The 19,184-nt window shown below is 42.0% G+C and overlaps 1 protein-coding gene, 1 long non-coding RNA gene and 1 pseudogene across 7 annotated transcripts in view; 2 read left to right on the top strand and 1 right to left on the bottom strand.

The window, feature by feature from the left end:
* Positions 1 to 19,184, top strand: part of LOC129050485 (uncharacterized) — a 215,986-nt gene that overhangs the window by 99,442 nt on the left and 97,360 nt on the right. The window lies entirely within an intron of this gene.
* Positions 1 to 19,184, bottom strand: part of ZNF609 (zinc finger protein 609) — a 231,322-nt gene that overhangs the window by 151,682 nt on the left and 60,456 nt on the right. The window lies entirely within an intron of this gene.
* On the top strand, positions 9,526 to 10,532 carry LOC100459710 (glyceraldehyde-3-phosphate dehydrogenase-like; annotated as a pseudogene).

Here is a 19,184-nt window from a genome sequence, read left to right as displayed (position 1 = left end):
AAGGCAGGCATGGAGACGGGCGCCTGTAGTCTCAGCTACTTGGGAGGTTGAGGCAGGAGAATCACTTGAACCTGGGAGGTGGAGGTTGCAGTGAGCCAAGATCGCGCCACTGCACTCCAGCCTGGGTGACAGAGCAAGACTCCATCTCAAAAGAAAAATGTACAAAAACCAGTCAGGCATGGTGGTGCATGCCTGTAGCCCCAGCTACTCAGGAGGCTGAAGTGGGACGATTGCATGAGCCCAGGAATTCCAGGCTGCAGTGAACTATGATCACACCACAGCACTCTAGCCTGGGTGACAAGTCTCTATAAAAAATAAAACCAGTCCAGCGCAGTGGCTCACGTCTGTAATCCCAGCACTTTGGGAGGTCGAGGCGGTGGATCACTTGAGGTCGGGAGTTCAAGACCAGCCTAACATGGAGAAACCCCGTCTCTACTAAAAATACAAAATTAGCCAGGTGTGATTGTGCATGCCTGTAATCCCAGCTACTAAGGAGGCTGAGGCAAGAGAATCGCTTGGACCCAGGAGGCGGAGGTTGCGGTGAGCCAAGATCGCCCCATTGCACCCCAGCCTGCGCAACAAGAGCGAAACTCTCTCTCAAAAAAATAAAAATAAATAATAAATAAAATCAAACAAAAATCCTCACTTTACAGATAAAATTTTTTAAAACTAAACTCTCTGGCTTCTGCCTATGGACAAATTTACTAATACATTCTATGATGAGCCAAATTTACAAATAAACTGTATAATAAACCAGTCTATAAACTAAAGCAAAAGCCTCAAACATTTTGGTGGAGAAGAATTATTTTACATTTCTCAAAAGCTTAAAATGCCAGGATGGTAACAGTTTGTGACAATCAAGTCTCTTAGCAACTGACTTTTTGATCTAGCAGTAGACCCCAATATACTATTTGAACATCTTATCACTAGAAATATTTTTGAGGGAAATCTAACCCATCTAAAAATTTTTTTCACCTCCTAATGCAACAAAGGAAAGAGATTAACCTAACTAGAACAACATCCTAGGATATACATTTTCTTTTCTTTTCTTTTTATTTTTTTGAGACAGAGTTTTGCTCTTGTTGCCCAGGCTGGAGTGCAATGGCGCAATCTCGGCTCACCGCAACCTCCGCCTCCCAGGTTCAAGCAATTCTCCCACCTCAGCCTCCCGAGTAGCTGGGATTCCAGGCATGCGCCACCACGCCTGGCTAATTTTTTTTGTATTTTTAGTAGAGACGGGGGTTTCTCCATGTTGGTCAGGCTGGTCTCGAACTCCTGGCCTCAGGTGATCCACCCACCTCAGCCTCCTTTGCAAAGTGCTGGGATTACAGGCGTAAGCCACCGCGCCCCGCCCTAGGATATACATTGTCAGTGAAGAAGATAGTGCCCCTAAGGGGGCAAAACAATCATATTACAGTTTGTGTTCTGCCAAAGGGCCATAGTATATAAACACTTCTTCTTTCTATGTAAATTTTTGCGTCCAGTTTTTCTATAAACCTGTTCCACATGCTCCAGCCATTAATTTCCCCTTTATTTATATCACTTATCTGTGTTAGATAAGCTATCACATTTCTGTGTAATACAGTTCTAGTATTTCTTTCTTTTTCTTTTTTTTGATGGAGTCTCACTCTGTTTTTTTTTGTTTTTTTGTTTTTTTTGAGACAGAGTTTCACTCTTGTTGCCCAGGCTGGAGTGCAATGGCGCGATTCCCGGCTCACCGCAAGCTCCACCTCCTGGGTTCAAGCCATTCTTCTGACTCAGCCTCCCGAGTAGCTGGGATTACAAGCATGTGCCACCACACCTGGCTAATTTTGTATTTTTAGTAGAGATGGGGTTTCTCCATGTTGGTTAGGGTGGTCTCGAACCCTCAACCTCAGGTGATCCACCCGCCTCGGCCTCCCAAAGTGCTGGGATTACAGGCGTGAACCACCGCACCTGGCGAGTCTCACTCTTACCCAGGCTGGAGTGCAGTGGCACGATCTCGACTCACTGTAACCTCTGCCTCCCAGGTTCAAGCGATTCTCCTGCCTCAGCCTCCCAAGTAGCTGGGATTACAAGTGCCCACCACCACACCTGGCTAATTTTTGTATTTTTAGTAGAGACGGGGTTTTGCCATGTTGGCCAAGTTGGTCTCAAACTCCTGACCTCAGGTGATCCGCTCACCTTGGCCTCCCAAAGTGCTGGGATTACAGGCGTGAGCCACCGTGCCCGGCCTTTTTTTTTTCCTTTTTCGAGACAAGGTCTCTCTCTGTCACCCAGGCTAGAGTGCAGTGGCACAATTCGGGCTCACTGCAGCCTCAACCTTCCGGGCTCAAGCAGTCCTTCCACCTCAGCCCGGACTGAGTAAATGGGACAGGTGCATGCCACCTTGCCTGCCAGCTAATTTTCTTTTTTTGGGGGGGGGGTGGAATTTTAGTAGAGATGAGGTCTTGCTAGGTTGCCCAGGCTGATCTCGAACTCCTTAGCTCTAGTGATCCTCCTGCCTCGGCCTCTCAAAGTGCTGGGATTACAGACATGTGCCACTGAGCCCGGCCAGTTCTAGTATTTCATTAAGTCCTGTCTTCCTGGTAAGATGGTGCACTTCTTTAATATGTATTGTGGTTTTTGCTCTCAAAATTCAGAAACTATGTAACTCAAGGTCCCTAGTTGCATACAGAAATGAACCCTAGCTGATTCAAGCAAAAGATGAAAGGTTAGTAGTGGGTGACTCACTGAATTCCCAGGAAGTCTGGAGAATCAGGCCCAGAAAACAAGCAAGAACAGGAAGAGGCTATACAGTCATAAACCACTTCTAAAATCATGCCATAGGCTGGGCACAGGGGCTCATGCCTGTAATCCCAACACTTTGGGAGGCTGAGATGAGAGGGTCACTGCAGGCCAGGAGTTCAATACCAGCGTTGGCAACATAGCAAGACCCCGTCTCAACAAACAAATAAAAAAATTAGCCAGGTATAGTGGCATGTGCCTGTAGTACTAGCTACTCATGAAGCTGAGGCGGGAGGACAGCTTGAGCCGAGGAGTTCAAAGCTGCAATGGCACTCTGTGCCACAGAGTGAGACCCTGTCTCTAAAAAATATATATTTAAAAAACATCACTTAGTTAGAAAATGGTGAGTCTTTATTCCAGTGGCCAAAGAAAAAAATTAATGAAAATAATAAAAATGAAAAAAAAAGAAAGTGGGCAAAAGACATCCAGAGATGATTCACTGAAGAGAATACACAGGTGATAAACAAGCACATGAAAATAACTCGAACACTGTTATCATTAGAGAAATGCAAATTAAAACCACAGTGAGGTACCATTACATACCTGCCAGGATAGCTAAAATAAAAAATAGAGATAACAGTAAATATTGGCAAGGATGCAAAGAAACTAGATTTCTCACACATTTGCTGGTGGTAATGTAAAATGGTAATAGCCACTCTGAAAACCAGTTTCTTAAAAAACTAAACACAATTACCATATGACCCAGCAACTGCACTCTTGGGCATTTGTCCCAGAGAAATGAAAACTTATGTTCACACACACACAAAAAACTGTATATAAATGTGCATAGCCATTTTATTTTATAATAGTCCCAAACTAGAAACAGCCCAGCTCACCTCCAACACGTATACGGTAAAACAAACTGTGGTATATCCATACTATGGAATACTACTGTTCAGCAACAAAAATGAATGAACTACTGATGCACGCAATGACCTGGATGAATCTCCAGAAAATTATGCTGATTGAAAAAGCCGATCCCAGAAGGTTACATATGGTACGATTCAATTTATATAACATTTTTGCCCAGGCTCATGACTGTAATCCCAGTGCTATGAGAGGTAGAGGCAGGATAATCATTTGAGGCCAGGAGTTCCAGACCAGCCCGGGCAACATAGCAAGACCTCATATCTACAAAAAATTTTAAAAATTAATCAGGGGTGGTGGCGTGCGCCTAGCTACTCGGGAGGTTGAGGCAGGAGGATAGTTTGAGCCTAGGAGTTCAAGGTTACTGTAAACTGTGATCACATCCCTGCACTCAAGCCTGGGTGACAGAGACCCTGTTTCACTTTACATATTTATATAAATAACAGGTTTTTTTTTTTTTGAAATGGAGTTTCACTCTGTCGCCCAAGCTGAAGGGCAGAGTACAATGGCACGATCTCGGCTCACTGCAACCTCTGCCTCCCAGGTTCAAGCAATTCTCCTGCCTTAGCCTCCTGAGTAGCTGGGATTACAGGCGCACGCCACCATGCCCGCCTAATTTTTGTATTTTTAGTGGAGACAGGGTTTCACCACGTTGGGCAGGCTGGTCTCAATCTCATGACCTCAAGTGAACCACCCACCTTGGCCTCCCAAAGTGCTGGGATTATAGGTGTGAGCCACTGTGCTGGGCCTAAATAACAGTTTTTATATAACAAAATTTTTGAAATGGAGAACAGGTTAGTGGTTACAAGAGATTAGGGATGGAGGTGGGAATATACTGTGTTCACATGTGCGGGGAAAGTGGGTATGGTATAAAAAAGTTAACACGGCCAGGCACGGTGGCTCATGCCTGTGATCCCGACACTTTGGGAGGTCAAGGTGGGCGGATCACCTAAGGTCAGGAGTTTGAGGCCAGCCTGGCCAACACGGTGAAACCCCATCTTTACTAAAAATACAAAAAGTAGTTAGGCATGGTGGCGCGTGCCCACAATCCCAGCTACTTGGGAGGCTGAGGCAGGAGAATCGCTTGAACCTGGGAGGCAGAGGTTGCAGCAGTGGGCCCAGATCACACCACTGCACTCCAGCCTAAGCGACAGAGCGAAGACTCTATCTTAAAAAAAAAAAAAAATGCTGGGCGTGGTGGCTCACGCCTGTAATCCCACCACTTTGGGAGGCCGAGGCAGGCGGATCACCTGAGGTCGGGAGTTCGAGACCAGCCTGATCAACATGGAGAAACCCCGTCTCTACTAAAAATACAAAATTAGCCGGCTGTGGTGGTGCATGCCTGTAATCCCAGCTACTTGGGAGGCTGAGGCAGGACAATCACTTGAACCCGGGAGGCAGAGGTTGCAGTGAGCTGAGGTTGTGCCATTGCACTCCAGCCTGGGCAACAAGAGTGAAACTCCATCTCAAAAAAAAAAAAAAAAAAAGGTTAATAACAGTGATTGCTATGTTGATGGAACTGTTCAGAATCTTGACAGTGGTGTGGACAGAGAAACCTACACGTGATATAAAATTGTATAGAAATAACCACACATACGCAAATACGAACAAGCAAAACAAGGCAAATCTGAGTAAGATTGGTGGACTGTATCAATGCCAATATCCTGGTTGTTATACTAGTTTTGGAAAATGTTGCTATTGGAGGAAATTGGGTAAAATGTACAAGGGATCTCTCTGTATTATTTTATGAAACTACATGTGATTCTACAGTTATCTCAATCAAATTGTCAATTGAAAGCAAACAAGAAAAACGAGAGACAAGAAAATAGTTGCAATAAATAGAGTAGACAAAAACCACACTAAAACAATAAAGAATTTTAAAAGACTTAAACCCACAAGGAGGGGGATGAACTAGAGAGGAGACAACAATATTTTGGAACTTGGAAAGCAAACGAAGGAATGATAACTGACTAAGCAAACCTAAGAACGCTATATTGAATAATAAGCATGCAATAGAAAAAACTTTGAACTATACCAATCAATACTACAGAATCTTCCCCTAAAAGCTCAGTAACTGGCAGTACCAGATGACTAAAGATGTGAAACCAATGATTTAGGATGAATAACACTGATTGAAAACTATATAAGAAACAATTATAGCTGGGCACAGTGGCTCATGCCTGTAATCCCAGTACTTTGGGAGGGCTGAGACGGGCAGATGGCTTGAGCCCATGAGTTCGAGACCAGCCTGGACAACATGATGGAACCCCATCTCTACTAAAAATACAAACATTAGCCAGGCATGGTGGCAAACACTTGTGGCCCCAGCTACTCAGAAGGCCGAGGCAGGAAGATCACTTAAATGTGGGAGGTAGAGGTTGCAGTCAGCCAAGATCGCACCACTGCACTCCAGCCTTGGTGACAGAGCGAGACTCTGTCTCAAAAAAAAAAGCAGCAATTATTTATTTAATTCCTTTTCTCACTCAGATACCACCCCCGACCCAAAAAAACTAGAGAGGCTAGTTTCTCAAATAGAGAAAGCTCAGATAGAGGATCTCTGGACCAGGGTGCTCCAGGAATAGTGGAGGACATGAGTACCATACCTAAAATAAGGAGATTAAATGTGGATTTAAACATACTGAATGCTGAAGGCTGAAGCCCCAGTCCTTTTTTTCACCTAGCTCAAAGAAATCTTTACTCTCCAGGAGGATTGGAAGGGGCTTGTTATTTTTCTAAGAAATCTGGTAAGCCTATAAGGAAACACCTAACGATCTTGACATCAGGGGTTTCCCAACTTAACAGTCATCTTCACTGTGAAGCTCACCATAAAGATGTCCTGCAAATGCACTCACAGCTTCAACTATAACTTTCAGCGCTCCATCTTAAAGATGTTTAAAACGTGAGCAGACAACCAAGTACTACCAGATATCTGAGGAATGCCTCTAACAAAAAAGACAGGGAACAAAACCAGCATTTCATAAATCAGTCAACTAAGGCTCACATCAGCTAAAAATGAGATTAGTATTTACCATACTGTACATTTCATTCATATGTTTAATGAATATTTATTGGGCCAGGTACTATTATAGGTGCTTGGGAAACAAAGACTCACAAAGCAAAACAAAAGAAAACAAAATCTCTGCCCTGGTAGAGTTTACATTCTAGCAGATAGATAATAAACAATAAGCATAATAAAGTATACACATAGTAAATTAAAAAGATTAGTGCTTCGAAAAAAAATAATGGGATAGGATAAAAGGAGAGTACAGAGGTGGCTGCAAATTTCAAATAGGTTGACATTTGAGTGAAGACTTGAGAGAGATGAGGGAGTTGGCCATGCTACGTACTTCTCTGCGATAAAAGAATTCTAGTAGCCAGAACCTTTGATGTAAGAGACCTAAGGCAAAAGGAGCTGCATTTCAAGGAACAGCAGAATCCAGTATGGCTGGAGGGGCATGATAGTAGGGAGAAATAGGAGATAAGGCCATAGAGGTATGGCAGAGAGAAGCACAGATCATGTGGATCATTGACTTTTTCTCTGAATGAAATTAAGAGCCAATGGAGGGTTCTGAGCAAAGAAGTGATAATGAATGGACAAGTTTCAAAGAATCATTTTGGCTGCTGTGCTAAAAAGAGACTATATGGAAGCAAGGGACGTAGGTTAGAAAGAGAGAGAATGGAATTTCTTAAAATGTTAGAGTTGACAAGGGTGTTGGAAGTAATTTTTTTCCCCAAGTCTTTCATTTTAGAGATGAGGAAACTGAGGCAGGCCCACAACATTGAGTTTTCCAAGGTCATGTGTTAAAGTCTGAAATAAGGCTGGGCACAATGGCTCACATTTCTAATCCCAGCACTTTGGGAGGCTGAGGTGGGAGGTTCTTGAGCTCAGGAGTTCAAGACCCGCCTGAGCAACATAGGGAGACCCCGTCTCTACAAAAAATAGAAAAAGTTAGTGGGGCATGGTGGCTCACATTTGTAGTCCCAGCTACTTGGTAGGCTGAGGTGGAAGGATCACTTGAACCCAGGAGGTGGAGGTTGCAGTGAGCCATGATTGTCGCCACTGCACTGCAGCCTGGGTGACAGAGCGAGATTGTCTCAAATAATAATAATAATAATAATAATAATAATAATAATAATAATAATAATAATAATAATGATGATGTCTGGAATAATCCACTTTGCATTTGTGCAGCCTTTTCAGTGTTTTTAGGTTTATAATCTCATCTTGTATTCAGCAATCCTCTGGGTAGTTCATAGGGCAGCTGATAACTAGCATTAATTTGGCCAAAATAGCTGGCCAAAATTAGGGACCAGGTCTGGAATATCCTCTCTCAGTACTCAATATAAAGCTATTAACTACATAGGGAGTGAATCTGCCATCATGCCCATAATATCACAAAGTGCTAAATAACCTAAGTAATTCAAAGTAATGGAAATGACTCATTTCTGCTGATCTAATTCCATGGTCCCACAGGAGAGCTATAGCTATTAAATGCAGTACATGTATGTTAAGTGGAATGATATACATTACAAATTAGGAAAAAGAGTAATTCTGAGGCAAATAGGAAACAGTGATTTTGTTACACATGATATTGTGAACTCAGGTCTCTTTTTCCCGTCTTCTTTCTTTCCTACCCAAGTCTCATCCTTCAAGGTCTTTCTCAGATTTGAAAGCAGCTGATAAACAACTAATTTCCATAAGATGACTGTTGATAATAGCTCAAAGTATTACTTCTCTCTAGGGGTATGTATACTTTAACAGAAAACGCAAAACCTTCAATTCCAAAGGAACTGCAGTCAAGTTAGCAGGGAATATTATACTGAAGAAGACCTCTTGGCAGTTACTCAAATCCCATTAAATAAATTCAAACTCAACAACTGTTTATTGTTATCTACCATACTGTCAGTCACAAAGATAAGACATGGTTCTTGCCCTTAAGATGCTAAGAATGGAAGAAGACCACACAGAAAATACTAGCTTTTGTTTATTGAATGCCTACTAAATATTAGGCATTGAGCTAACTACTTTCCATGGGCAATAAGTATCAAGTATTATACTTAGCACAGTGATTAGCAAATAATGTATGTTCAATATATTGTAGCCATGATGGTATAATTATAACCTTTGTAATTGCATTTAATCTTCACTTCTGCTCTATAAAGTAGTTATCAGTGTTACTTTATAGATAAAAGGAAACTGAGGCCCAGAGGCTAGGTAATATGCTCAAAGTCATACAGCTATTAGGAGCTAGGATTCAGGCCCAGCATGGTGGCTCATGCCTGTAATCCCAGCACTTTGAGAGGTAAGCGGATCACTTGAGGTCGGGAGTTTGAGACCAGCCTGGCCAACATGATGAAACCCCATCTCTACCAAAAAATACAAAAATTAGCCAGGCGTGGTGGCGTGCACCTGTAGTCCCAGCTAGTCGGGAGGCTGAGGTGGGAGAATCACCTGACCCTGGGAGTCAGAGGAGAGCCGAGATCACACCACTGCACTCTAGACAGGGTGACAGAGTGTAAAAAAAAAAACCAAGGCCAGGTGCAGTGGCTCACGCCTTGTAATCCCAGCACTTTGGGAGGCCGAGGTGGGTGGATCACCTGAGGTCAGTAGTTCAAGACCAGCCTGACCAACATGGAAAAACCCCGTCTCTACTAAAAATACAAAATTAGCCAGGCGTGGTGGCGCATGCCTATAATCCCAGCTACGCAGGAGGCTGAGGCAGGAGAATCACTCAAACCCAGGAGACAGAGGTTGTGGTGAGCCAAGGTTGCACCATTGCACTCCAGCCTGGGTAACAAGAGTGAAACTCCGTCTCAAAAAAGTCTCTGCTCCTCCTGTTCGACATACAGCCACATATTCTCTCGCATTGGCAGCCGCATCCCTGAGACACCATGGGTAAGGTGAAGGTCAGAGTCAACGGATTTGGTCGTACTGGGTGCCTGGTGCACCAGGACTGCTTTTAACTCTGGTAAAGTGGATATTGTTGCCATCGATGACCCTTTCATTGACCTCAACTACATGGTCTACATGTTCCTGTATGATTCTACACATGGCAAATTCCATGGCACCGTCAAGGCTGAGAACGGGACGCCTGTCATCAATGGAAATCCCATCACCATTTTCCAGGACCAAGATCCCTCCAAAATCAAATGGGGTGATGCTGGTGCTGAGTACGTCGTAGACTCCACTGGTGTCTTCACCACCATGGAGAAGGCTGGGGCTCACTTGCAGGGGGGAGCCAAAAGGGTCAACATCTCTGTCCCCTCTGTTGACGCCCCCATGTTTGTGATGGGCCTGAACCATGAGAAGTATGACAACAGCCTCAAGATCATCAGCAATGCCTCTTGCATCACCAACTGCTTAGCGCTCCGGCCAAGGTCATCCATGACAACTTTGGTATCATAGAAGGATTCATGACCACAGTCCACACCATCACTGCCACCCAGAAGACTGTAAATGGCCCCTCCAGGAAACTGTCGCGTGATGGTTGCAGGGCTCTCCAGGACATCATCCCCGTCTCTACTGGCGCTGCCAAGCCTGTGGGTAAGGTCATCCCTGAGCTGAACGGGAAGCTCACTGGCATGGCCTTCCATGTCCCCACTGCCAATGTGTCAGTGGCAGACCTGACCTGTCATCTGGAAAAACCTGCCAATATGATGACATCAAGAAGGTGGTGAAGTAGGCATCGGAGGGCCCCCTCAAGAGCATCCTGGGCTACACTGAGCACCAGGTGGTCTCCTTCGACTTCAACAGCGACACCCACTCTTCTACCTTAGATGCTGGGGCAGCCATTGCCCTCAAGGACGACTCTGCCAAGCTAATTTCCTGGTATGACAATGAATTTGTCTACAGCAACAGGGTGGTGCACCTCATGGCCCACATTGCCTCCAAGGAGTAAGACCCCTGGACCACCAGCCCAGCGAGAGCATGAGAGGAAGAGAGAAGCCCTCACTGCTGGGGAGTCCCTACCATAATCAGTCCCCCACCAAGGTGAATCTCCCCTCCTCACAGTTTCCATGCAGACTCCTTGGAGGGAGGGGCCTAGGGAGCCCCACCTTGTCATGTACCATCAATAAAGTCCTCTGTGCTCAGCCAAAAAAACAAAAAACAAACAAACAAACAAGAAATTAAACAATAAAAAACCCACAAAAAAATTAAAAATAATAATAATAATAAAAATTTTTAAAACCCCCACCAATAAAAAAGAGCCAGGATTCTGGATCAAGAGGTCAGGAGTTCGAGACCAGCCTGGCTAATATGGTGAAACCCCATCTCTACTAAAAAATTCAAAAATTAGCCAGGCGTGGTGGCATGCACCTGTAGTCCCAGCTACTCAGGAGGCTGAGGCAGCAGAATCGCTTGGACCCAGGAGGCGGAGGTTGCAGTGAGCCGAGATTGCGCCACTGCACTCCAGCCTGGGCAACAGAGCGAGACTCCAACTCAAAAAAAAAAAGGAGCCAGGATTCAAACTCAAGCCTGCATAATTCTATAATTTGTGCTATTAACCCCTATATAATATTCAATATTTCTATAAAATTAATAGATGTTTAACTTCATTTGGAAGTCTGAGGAACTGGCTAAGAAGAACATGCTGTAAAGAGAAAGTGATATTTAAGTTGGATCCTGAATGACAAGTGGGAAAGAAAGGGGGTGAGAGTAGAGTTTGGTCCAGGTTAAAAATGATGAGGGTCTGAACAAAGGAAGTGGCAACAAGTATAAAGAGGGGAAGTTACAAGAGGTAAGCAGGAGATAGTCTCTTAAAGAACCTTTGTGATGTACCAGATGTGAGCAGTGAGGGAAAGGTATCAAGGATGACTCACAAGTTTCTAGTTTGGGTGACTGGGCAGAAGTATTCCCACTACTAACACTGAGAAAGTACTGGAGAAAGGAATGGAGAGAGGTGGACTTTAGGAACAAATTATGATTTTTCTTTGAACTTTGTGAATTTGAAGTACATTTGGGACAACTAAGCAAGGAAATCTGTTAGGCAACTGGAAATCATGTCAAATTTAGGAAAGATATCAGGGCAGGGAATGGATATTTGGGAGTCACTGCTATAACTACAGTAGTTTGAAATAATAATTGTGTAAGAGACTGACACATAGGTAGCACTCATGCCATCTTATGTGTAAGGCTGGTCTCAACACTGAGAATATACTGAACTCTGAAAATAAGCAGGGCCGTAACATGTCCCCACAAATCAAATATGCCCATCACCTCCATCTTTACAGAAAAAAAAAAAAAAAAAAAAGAAAGGTGTTGGAAATGGAGTGTAGCTGATATCTGAGGACAACGACTCAGACAGCCGTTAGTCTTTTAACCCTGCATCCTCAAAATACCTGGCAAACTAGATGATCAATAAATATGTGATGAACAGAAAGCATGAATGAAGGAAGCCCAAAGAATTAAACAGAATTTCCAATGTTATTCAGCTTAAGTAGCAGAATGGACACTAGAAGCTAGGTGCTCTCAATCTTGTGTGCTTTACACTCCAAAGGTTTCTCCAGCCTCCTTCCTCACTTTCCCTCAAGAATTATCTTGTTCTGAAAAATATCAACATAATTTAAAATCTCAAACTACAGTATAAATGTTCCCTTCAAAATCTCATATTGGGCTGGGTATGGTGCCTTATGCCTGTAATCCCAGCACTTTGGGATTGCCGAGGTGGGAAGATCATTTGAGCCCAAGAGTTTGAGACTAGACTGGGCAGCCTGGGCAACATAGTGAAACCCTGTGTCTACTAAAAACAACAACAAAAATAGCCACATGTGGTGGCATGTGTCTGTAGTCCCAGCTACTTGCAAGGCTGAGGCAGGAGGATTGCTTGAGCTTGGGAGGTCAAGGCTGCAGTGGGCTGTGATTATGCCATTGCAGTAAGCTGTGATTGTGCCACTGCACTCCAGCCTGGGTGACAGGGCAAGACCCCATCTCTAAGAAAAAAAAAATCCCATATTGATAAAAGTCATCTATAAAAAAAGTCCACAGTTAATTAACATCATATTTAATAATTAAGACTGAAAGTTACTCCCTAAAATCAGTGAAGAAGTTAAGGATATCTGTTCTTGCCACTTCTATTCAACATTGTACTGGAGGTTATAGCTAGAAAAATTAGGCAAGAAATAAAGAAAAAAGACATCGAGATTGTAAGAAGTAAAATGATCTCAATTTGGCAGATAACATGATCTCATATATAGAAAATCCTAAGGAATGCACAAAAATCATATCAGAGCCAACAAACGAATTCCACAAGGTTGTGAGATACAAGATCAGCATATACAAAACAATAGTATTTCTGTACTCTAGCAACGAATAATCCAAATATGAAATCGAGAAAACAATTCCATTTACAATAACATCTAAAAGAATAAAATCCTCAGGAATAAATTTAACAAAAGAAGTGCAAGATTTTGGTATACAACCCCTAAATTTGACTGGCTTAAAAAAAAAAAAGAAAAAACAGGGTTGAGCGTGGTAGCTCATGCTTGTAATCCCTGCACTTTCGGAGGCCTAGGCAGGCAGATGACTTGAGGCCAGGAGTTTGGAAACCAGCCTGGCCAACATGGTGAAACCCGATCTCTACTAAAAATAGAAAAAATTAGCTGCGTGTAGTGGCGTGCACCTGTAGTCCTAGTTATTCGGGAGGCTGAAACAGGAGAATCGCTTGAAACTGGTGGGTGGAGGCTGCAGTGATCCAAGCCAAGATTGTGCCACTGTACCCCTGCCTGGGGGACAGAGTGAGACTCTGCCTCAAAAAAAAAAAAAAAGAAAAAAGGCAAGATTTGTACACTGAAACCACAAAACATCATTGATGGAAATTAAAGAAGTTCTAAATAAATGGAAAGACATCTCATGTTCATGGATTGGAAGATTTTTTATTGTTAAGATTGCAGAACTCTCCAAACTGACTGACAGATTCAATACAATATCCATCAAAATCTTAGCCTGCTTCTTGCAGAAACTGACAAGCTGATCCTAAAATTTGTATGGAAATGCAAAGGACTCAGAATAGCCAAAATGATCTCAAAAAGAAGAATAAAGTTGAAAGACTCACAATTCTCAACACTTAATACAAAGATGAGTAATCAAGATTGTAATACTGCCATAAAGATAGATATGTTGATCAATGGAACAAAACTGAGAGTCTAGATACAAACCCACACATTTATGGTCAATTAATTTTCAACAAGGGTGTCAAGAAAATCCAATGTGGGGTAAGAATAGTCTTTTCAACAATTGGTGCTAGGAAAACTGCATATCTACATGTAAAAGAATAAAGCTGGATCCCTACTTCACACCATATAGAAAAATTAACTCAAAATGGATCAGAGACCTAAATGTAAGAGCTATAACCATAAAAATCTTAGAAAACACTAGTATCCAGAATATATTCTTACAAAGACAACCTAATTAAAATATTGACAAAGAATCAGATATCTTCAAAGAAGATATACAAGCACATAAGCACATGAAAAGATGCTCTGAATCATTAGTCATTAAAGAAATCCAAGTCAAAACCACGAGATACCACTTTACACCCACCAGGATGGCCATTATTAAACAAATGAACAATAACGAGTATTGTTGAAAGTATGGGGAAATCGGAATCCTTGTACACTGCTAGCGGGAATGTAAAATGGCACAGCCATTTACATTCTGGCAAACAGTTTGCCAGCTCCAAACAAAGTTAAACAAAGAGTTACCACATAACCCAGCAATTCTATCCCTAGGTATATAATGAAAAAAACTGAAGACATATGTCCACACAAAAACTTGTATATGAATGTTCATAGTAGCATTATCTGTAACAGTCAAAATAAGGAAAAACCCCAAATATCCATCACCTGATGAAATGGATAAACAAATGTGGTATATCTATATAATGGAATATTATTCAACCATAAAAAGGAATGGAGTACTGATACATGCTACAATAGATTATGCTAAGTGAAAGGAGTCAGACACAAAAGGCACCCCCCCCTTTTTTTTTTTTTTTTTTTTTGAGATGGAGTCTTGCTGTGTCGCCCAGGCTGGAGTGAAATGATGCAATCTTGTCTCATTGCAACCTCCACCTCCCAGGTTCAAGCAATTCTCCTGCCTCAGCCTCCCAAGTAGCTGAGACTACAGGCATGTGCCACCATGCCCGGCTAATTTTTGTATTTTTAGTAGAGACGGGGTTTCACCTTGTTGGTCAGGCTGGTCTCGAACTCCTGACCTCGTGATCTGCCTGCCTCGGCCTCCCAAAGTGCTGGGATTACAGGCGTGAGCCACTGCGCCCGGCCAAAGGCCACAGATTGTATGATTCCATTTACATGAAATTTCTAGAGAGACAGAAGTAGACTGCCGGGGGCTAAGCAAAATGAAGAATTAGGGTGACTGCTGATGGGTACAGGGTTTCTTTTTGAGGAGATGAAAATATTCTGGAATTAGTGATGTGATGGGTACACAGTTTGTGAATAGAGTATAAACCACTGAATTGTATACTGAAAAAAAAAACATGAATTATTTCTCAATTTTTAAAAAAACTGTATGAGGAAAAAAAAAACCCATATAACCTGTCTAGCTAACCTCTTCCAAAAAATTTTCCAGTTATCGGTTGTTAAATGGTTTCTGGAAACACTACTTTTTTTTTTTTTTTAATAATAACCAGGAAAAGGCAGGAACATTAAAGCCATTTGATAAACATGCAAAAAGCTGAAATTCTACCCAGAGCTTAGGCCATCAGCCATCATTTCCCAATCTTCCATTCACATGAAATTTAAGTTTATAACATAGAAGATTTTCTTTTCTTTCCTTTTTTTTTTTTTGAGACGGAGTCTCACTCTGTTGCCCAGGCTGGAGTGCAGTGGCGTGATCTCTGCTCACTTCAATCTCTGCCTCCCAGGTTCAAGCAATCCTCCCACCTCAGCTTCCCAAGTAGCTGGGATTACAAGTGTGCATCACCACACCTGGCTAATTTTTGTATTTTTAGAGACAGGGTTTCACCACGTTGGCCAGGCTGGTGTCGAACTCCTGATCCTCCTGCCTCAGCCTCCCAAAGTGCTGGGATTACACATTTGAGCCACTGTGCCCGGCCTATAATATAGAAGATTTTCAAAGATTTTCCTAGATTTCCTGAAATTCTTATGTCAGGCTCTTAGTAAAAGCCTACTATTAGGCAGTCAATCCTGATCTGATTTCTTCAAACCAAAGTGCTGACAACAGTTCCAAAGAGTAGTCTCAGAGCTGCTAGCATAATTACTTTAATTGGAAGCTGTTTCTCTCCAGTTATGCAAGGGAGTCCATATTACATGAAAATAAAATCTGTAATAATTCATCATAGTATAGGATGTATACTTTTGGAGAATATAAATTAAAATATACCCCGCTAACATCTCTCCCCATTTCTGTCCTGTCAAAAGATCATTAAGGGTATGGTATGTTAAGGAAGATCTCTTCTGGAAATGCTTATACCTGATATTGTAAATGTCAAAGAGTACTCTTAGACAATAGGCTGCAAGTACTGTATTCCTGCCTCATTTTAACATTTAAAAGGAACAATAAATAAATCCAAAATACTTTTCTCTATTGCACCAAAATTTCCTTTTTTTTTCTTTTAACCACAATGTATTAAAAGTTAAATCTAAACATCTATGTAAACATCAAACAGACAAAAGGTCTAGACTGGTCAACATAGAAATCCATATAGAAAATTACACAGAAAAAAGATGGGTTTGTTTTTGTGCAACTTCCTTAACTAAAATGCTACTCCAGCAAGGAAAAGAAAACATGAAAGACAGCCCTTTTCTTTTTATACAACTAGAAATCTCGTAAGTTTATGTCCTGAGCAAGCTCATCAACGAAAGCAAATTATGTTAACTGACATCACAGACACCTCTTTCCAAAGAGAAGAAAGCAGGTCAACATTAAGTCTTTAAAAATTGCAAAACTACTCTCCCCCTACATACTCACCACCATCAGTTTAAAAAAACAAACACCCAGACTTCTGAAGACAATCACAAACGAAGATAAAAAATTAGTTTGAGATAAGTTATAAAAAGCTAAACACAGAAGATGAGTTTCATACTCCAGGGTGAGATCACATCAATTGTAATAAAATCTAGCCAAGCAGGGCCAAACCAGTTCAGATCTCTAATCGGAAAATTAAAGATGCTTAAAGGGACAGGGTTGAGATTCATGAGGTATAGATCATGCCCAAGCCAGTCCTGAACCAATAATCTCAGCCAGTTCCACAACATTAAAGAAATTCTTCTCTTAAGAATCTGGTAGAATGAAGTACAGTTTTTATGTTCTTCCTTTTACTTTTCTGAATTTTCCAAATTCTTTACAATAAAGCACTTATAGATTTCAATGCCAGAATGCTGAAACCTCGTTAGTAGAATATAATCTCAAAGAAACATAAAACCAAGTGGACAGGTTGCTGTAAACTCACAAGGTCAAGGCATTCTCACTTGCCAAGTAGAGAGTTTGCCCTGGGGGCATTAGAGATAACAATGCTTGTGCTTTGCCCAATCTTCTCTCTGACATAATAGGCTTTTGTCTCGAGTCACCAGATGCCTCAGCATTAGTTAGCCAAGTGCCAGGGCCCCTGAGCCTAGATAACACAGCTGGAGCTTGGTACTCCCATACAGGGATTAAGAAACAATCTCCAGCCCACAACTCTATTAAGCAAATTTTTACAGCTGCTAGGGCCAGTAAAGAATAATGAAGGGACAGGGATACAGTGGCACAGTTGCACCTCTTTCCCACACCAATATTCCTCTTCCCTTTTTCCTCAGATAGCTCACTCTGCTGCCAACTCCAGGTCTTACTGGTCTCCTTAGCCACTATGGCTGTCCATTTTAAAAAAACCACACTGGCAATGATAGGCTTTTAGTAAAACTCAAACACTTCAAAATAAATTCAGGGTTCCCTGCTTAGGGTATTTTCATAAAGGTTATGAGCCTTGATTCTACCTAAATTCCTCCTGACTGTCGTCTTGGCAGCAGAATATTAATAGGCTGTCCTAAGAGAGTTATAAAACACTCAGTATCCAATCATTTCCTGTACCTTGAAATGTTAACACTAAGGGAAGGACAGGGAGGAAAAAATAAAACAAGGGAAGGAAAAAAAATCCTCCTCTCAGGGAAATGCCTACACCCCAGAGACCAGGTCCAAGCTCCCTCCCTACTCCATTTCCAGCCACACAAAAGCCAAAGCCAAGAACAATCCTCCACTTACAGAGGCTTCCACAAATTTCTCTCCTCAGCCAACTCTGGAGCCAGGATGAGAGACTTTGTTGGCACATGCCAGCTCTTGTTTATGAGCTGGTTACCACCTCAAAGGCTGCTTGGCCCAAGGTCTGCCCTCCCTTTACAGGATCTTTCAAACTTCAAAATGGGATCTTTTCTTGGACTCCTCTTAAGACACGGACGTGGGTTACTTAACCTATTGCTTCCAGCTTGAGTGCTATCCAAGGACTTCTCTGGGGACTACATTCTCAGGGAGTAGTCAACATTATCTAATATGGAAGGACTTTCTACCCACCTGTACAAAGTAAAGAAGAATGGGAAGATTTTATATTAAAAGTAAAAGTGAACACTTTCAGAAATAACTTCAGTGGCCATCAGGTAAAGGTAACAGCTGAAGTGACGAAAATCAGGTGAGCCTCTCCTTTGCTGTCACAGTGTAGCAGAGAAGGTGGGAAGAAAGATAATAAAATAATCTCTTTGGCTGATAATTCTGTCCCGTACCCAGAGCTTATTTCTGAAATCTTGTAATAGAAATTTCCCTAGGCTGAACTCCATATCCTAACAGCTAGGAATTGAAGAGACATTTGGAAGTCAGTTTCTCAGCTACTTTTTGCTGTCTTCCCATTCTATTGTGAACGCTTTTCTCCCTTAATTTCACCTCACCTTTTAGAGATTTGGGGAGAATACCAGAACGTGTGGGAAAAAAAAAAATTAGCCAAAATTTAAGAAAACGAGAATAAAAAAATAAAAAGAAAAGTAGAGATTTGGGGATAATAAAAACTGAGACACAGGTTAGGGAGCCTGGCTCTCTAACTGCCTTTGGTTTTCTACTTTCTACGGAAACAACATTCACAACAGAAAACTACATATATCATACATGCACAACTCTGCATTTTCATAAACTGAACACACAGTCATGTAAACAGCATCCATAACAATATTTTAACAAATAGTGCTCAAATAAAAACTTTGCCCTCCAGGGGATATTTGGCAGTGTCTGGGGACATTTTTGGTTGTCTTACCTTGGAGCGAATACAGTAAAGGTATGGATGGTGTGAAACATCCTACAATAAACTGGACCACCCCAACAACAAAGAATTACCTTAGCCCCAAACAGCAACAGTGTTGTTGTTGAAAAATCCTGGTTATAGCAACCCAGAAACCTTCCTGTACTGCTTCTCCAGAAAGGACTTTTACCACAAAAATGCAAGACTCCTTATGCTCTGGTAGAAAAGCTGCTGTAACATACTGCCATGAGGAGGTGGTACAGAGCATAAATGATCACAGATGAAACTACCCACCTGCCTGGAAAGACAAGATAG

The sequence above is a fragment of the Pongo abelii genome, chromosome 16, assembly GCF_028885655.2.
Source record: "Pongo abelii isolate AG06213 chromosome 16, NHGRI_mPonAbe1-v2.0_pri, whole genome shotgun sequence".
Taxonomy (NCBI): Eukaryota; Metazoa; Chordata; class Mammalia; order Primates; family Hominidae; genus Pongo; species Pongo abelii.
This window is presented reverse-complemented; position numbering and strand designations above follow the sequence as displayed.